Source organism: Haliotis rufescens, unplaced genomic scaffold, assembly GCF_023055435.1.
Source record: "Haliotis rufescens isolate VD_foot unplaced genomic scaffold, xgHalRufe1.0.p SCAF_19, whole genome shotgun sequence".
In the NCBI taxonomy this organism is placed as follows: domain Eukaryota; kingdom Metazoa; phylum Mollusca; class Gastropoda; order Lepetellida; family Haliotidae; genus Haliotis; species Haliotis rufescens.
Window position 1 is genome coordinate 11,351,181 of NW_025963879.1, and position 4,997 is coordinate 11,356,177.

A 4,997-nucleotide genomic window follows, 5' to 3' on the forward strand; every position below is an offset into this window, starting at 1 on the left:
TAATTCTTGGTTCATGTGTGGTATATCAGAGATAAATGTATATAGTTTATATATTGTAAATGTTGCACTTCAAATGCAGCCACGTTTTTTGCAAGGAGAAATGCATGACGATATGCTGTCAATTGTCGCATTAACAGAAGCGTCAGTTTATCCTGCTTCGTAAACATCAAAATCGATTGATTAACGTTAACTCAAGACATAGAATCATATATAAAAGCCTGTATTAACATCGATGAAAATAAATTCACACGACCTATAAAATAACGATAACGGACATTACTGTTTACTGTGACCATAGTCGCTGATATTTTCAGAGTGCTTGGAAAACTACATTCCTTTCAAGCTAGAATAATACGATACAGATATCAAACAATGTCATGTACACGCAAGTCAAATGGTACACCGGTCGAAAATCGATCTCATGCGACTTATACCACCTGTTATAGGAGACGCAGTGAACTTAACCGATGTCTGCTGAATAGTAGAGAACAGGCGATAGATGCTGCCGTGAGCGGATAAGCTTTTAAGAGCTGTTTCAGTGGAAATATTTTATTTGAAATGATATTATATCCTATAAATATATATAAATGATTATCAGGCAAAATGACATACTCAGAGACATGCTCATCATTGTTTGTCTTAATGAAAGTTTTTTTGTGTGGAAAATTACTGTTTGTCAGTTTAATGCCAACGTATATCATAAGACAAACCTCAGCCTGAAGAATCGTTATTTTTGTATAAATACGATGTACAACTTGTGATATAAGCGGATTACCTCACACGGTGAACTGTTTGTTTCATGCGATCAACTCAGATAGAAAGATTTGCGTGGTCAAGCCGTATCGACCGTTGGTCACTCTGACACCAGAAGCCTTCAAACGCTTGTAACGAGAATTAAATATCTGTTAACGTATGCATTCCAATTTATAATATGTATATCTCATTGAGATCTTTCTCTGAGAATAACGGTGTAATTGTATAGTGGCAAAGCGTCCGCCTAGAAAGGAGGAGGTCGGGGATCGATCCCCGCCCGAGTCATACGAAAAGAAGTTAAAATGGTACTTGTTTTTACCCTGCCTGGCGATCGACATTTACGGGCTAAAACAAGCTCTGGTCGGCTAGGAGTCAGTATACTGTGTCTGAGTTGGGTGTTCATGGTAGAAAGCTCGGTATCTCATTAGGCTAGCACTATAAAATCGGCATTAGTCCGGACTAGTAACAGAAGCCACACACACACACACACGTGCATGCACGTCGCTCTATCAGTGCATTACTACTGGACGCGACGTTAAACACCTTTCTCTCGAAAACTGACGATTGATTATTAGATTATTTATCTCGAATTTGCACGTTGATATAAAAAACCGTGATGTTTTTATTTAAACTTGCAGGGAACATTTCCTTTTGTGAGTGTATTGTAATCGAGAAACGTGTGTTACATTATATATAATTATTACATTTGGTGCATTTCTTGGCTCCTCTGTCGAAAGTAGTTGCTGAAAGAACACAATTGTACACTTCAACTAAATTATTCATTAAATATTTTGAGTCGTGTTTTACCATGAACATTCTCATTCTTTTTTATTGATTTTCTGTGAGGAAGCAACGGCGATATAATTGAAGTTTGTGGATGTTTTAAATATATGTATTTCGCCTATAGATAAATGATTATAAAATCATATTTGTCCACCATGACTAAAATATCGGGAGCATTCATTAGTTTTACAACCAACTTAATCGCTTGTCATGTCGCTCTTGGATCCATCAATCAATTGGAATTATCGACAATAGCAGTAAAAGAAAGAGCACATACAAGAATATCATTCCGGAATTTAAGCTGTATTAGCAGTATCGAGAATTTCTGCTGGATTTGAACATTTCGCTTTAACATTTACAAATTAACTAGCTAAACTTGCCGTTTCGTGTTGAAGACATCCGTATTGTAACACTGTAAGATTCGAAACATTTGACGTTTTTTCAGTGTTTCAAAAGAGAGTAATCTTCAACAGAATTCCACGCATGTTGAGGATCGGCGCTATCCCGTACATGTCGGGAGATGATTGTACAGGCCAGATTGGGCTGTACGGCAGCCGGGAAACTTGTCACCAGCTCGCATTGATTGTAAGGAGATGTTAAGAGGTTGTGATAAAGACATAAGTGGAACGCGCCACAAGTATACTAGTTGGGAAAAAGAGCAAGGAGCTGATCGCTTAGTAAAAGGAAGAATCTCGTTTCCTCTCAATGTCGCACTGCTCCCTGACGAATTCAAACGCAAGCGCGTATTATTGGATTTGGTGAAATAGGGCTTTGTGTATTTTGTGACTGGTATAAGGTGTGGATTGAATGAATCGCGTGGTGTTAAGCGCGAAAGCTATGACGAACAGCCGCTTTGAAGCCACTCCCCTGAAAGTGGGCAGGGCAACGAGGTAACTATATGAAGGCGGGCCAGTGGAACTCGCCGTAGTACTTCGTACACGTGCTTAGAAGTGGTCATACTCAGAGCTAGGGCCAAGGGTGAGGAAGGTGATAAGAAGAGAGAAGAGTTTTAAAAACTGACAAATTTACCCTTTGATGGATTTATATCATGCTTTTGCCCTGTCTTGGAGTTGGAAAATGTCTAAGTGGAATATGAAAGTTGTGCCAATTTTAAAACCTGTATTTATCGTAATGTTATTGACGCTGTACGTCGTGCCTGCTGATGCCGCCTTGTGTGGCAATCGTCGATGTTTTAACTCTGGTACATTACTGTTAGGCCAGTCAATTTTTAACAGGTGTCGATGTGAGTGCCCACCAAATTATTTCGGTCTATCCTGTCAATACACTGTGGCTCGAAAAAGAAGTCTGGACAATTTTTATGAAATTATGCGACGTTTGCAAAGTATATCGGATGCCCAACGCCACAGAACGCGGAGGTAGCAGAACATGGAGAAAGGTATGTATAGTATACAATTTGTTTTACATATTTATTAAATGTATTGCATTTTAGTTGCATCTTTTTCACTCTGCAATATCACCCTATGCTATTTCATCATAGATGCGTGCCAGCTTACACGGATAGCATAAAATGTTATTATATATAGGAGAGGTATAGGATTTAATTCGCTATGTACAAATATGCTTCTGTAACATTTCATATACATCATGCAAACATATGTACCGCAAAGACAGGAGACGTTTTATCAGTCTAATGTAGTGCATATCTCTATTTTGAGGTGATAGTTTATACGCGGAAATAGCGCATGCATTAAGAATTTTTTCAGCTAAACGACTGCAAATAATATCCGAATATTACTTTGATCGTTAAGATTATAAAGAAGATGCAAGATATGAATGCATTTTCGAATCCTAGGTTATTATAGGGGTAGGTTAGACAGAACGGATGCAGACATGCATGATGCGCTTTCCGTACTGCACATGTTTGGGATGTTTGGAAATACTTGTAAGACAATTATTTTTCATCAATTTGAAAACGAAATTTCATCAAAGGGCACGAAATTATAGACGTATGCTTAATAAAGCTCAAGGGTGACAGTGTTTGGTTATCATTTTGAAGATCATCGTATTTCATATTCATACCGATATTAAAATGTTAAGGATAAAGACGTTAACCCAAATACATATGTCAGACTCGCCAAGCACGCAGGTGATTCATCTACTTCACACAAAGCACATGACATGTTACGTTTTATCACCTCCAGATTTGTGGTCAATTCACTGAACACCGTACCTGTCAATTCAAATCATGTGACTGTGATGAGATAAGCGAGAGGGTGGTTTTCCTTCGTGTTAGGAGCACTATCTTCGAATGTGGACTCTGTCCGCCGGCCACGTGGCCTTCTGACGTCGCCGCTACGGAATATACACTTTCATAGATCATTACGTTTCAAGCACAATTTAGATAGTTCCTTAATTTATATAATACAAAATTCTGTGGAACACACTACTTTCAATTCATATTTTAAAAATAGCCAGGCATTAATTTCACATGCGGATTAACTGTTGGCCTGATGATACCCACGTGGCCGTAACTGTCAGTGAAACTCCACCATGTGCTGCGATATTGATCCGATCACGGTTGCTATCGACGCGTGTCACTATCGCTATGGTTTTTGCTGTTAAATCCACGCGCGCCGGGCTTAGTTCTAAAACCATATCATTCTCATTTCAATACATTCCTATTGAAATACATATTTTACTAAAATCCTACTTTGTTTTCAGTTTGCTGGGTCTACATTCGGACATAAGTCAACTTCGGACATTCCTAATTCCGGACACACGGCCTTGGTGCCATGGACAGCTGATGCCAAACAGCGTTGGATCTGAGTAGCGTTCCGGTGTTACAGGACCTCTGATGCCAAAGCTTATCCTATCCGGCCGGATGCTATATTTTGTGATACAGAGCATGGCAATGACCGGCGTCACGTCACCGGCAAGAAGCGGGTGACGAACAACGTTACCTGAACGTTCGACGTCACTGTCACCGTCATTATTTATTGTGAACGAGAGTTGTGATGCGTATGAGGATATTTTCTGTCGAAGACATAGATTAACCGTTATATATATTTGTGCTTTCATGGGGTTGTGCAATTTTCAAAGCTTGTTTTTGGCTGTTTTAGGCCTCGTGACATTTTTCGACGTCAGAATACTGTTTTCCCGACAACTGACAAACTGGTTTATGCTGCTAACTACTGCCCGATTGACATTGCTTTCATTGTAGTGTGATCCTGGAACTTTCAGCTGCCATTGTCAGGCTTCAGCTGACTTACATTACCAATCTCAGAACTTTTGCTTTCGTTTTCCGTTTACATATTTGTGTGTCTTACGATATAATGACGTCATACCTCGTTCAAACCACAATCTTACATGAGAGAGGACCTGTGGCTTGACTCCACATTTATACTGATATTATATACCGACCATAAATATATTTACTATTATGAGATGTGACTTGCATTCAGGTGCTAGCATAATGAATAAAATGTTATTTTTATTTGTTG

At 39.0% G+C, this 4,997-nt stretch overlaps 1 long non-coding RNA gene across 1 annotated transcript; it reads left to right on the plus strand.

Moving 5' to 3' along the window:
* Positions 1-2,194: 2,194 nt before the first annotated feature.
* On the plus strand, positions 2,195-4,997 carry LOC124138976. The gene is made up of 2 exons (XR_006861720.2): positions 2,195-2,932; positions 4,219-4,997. It is a non-coding gene; the product is annotated as an uncharacterized LOC124138976 (long non-coding RNA).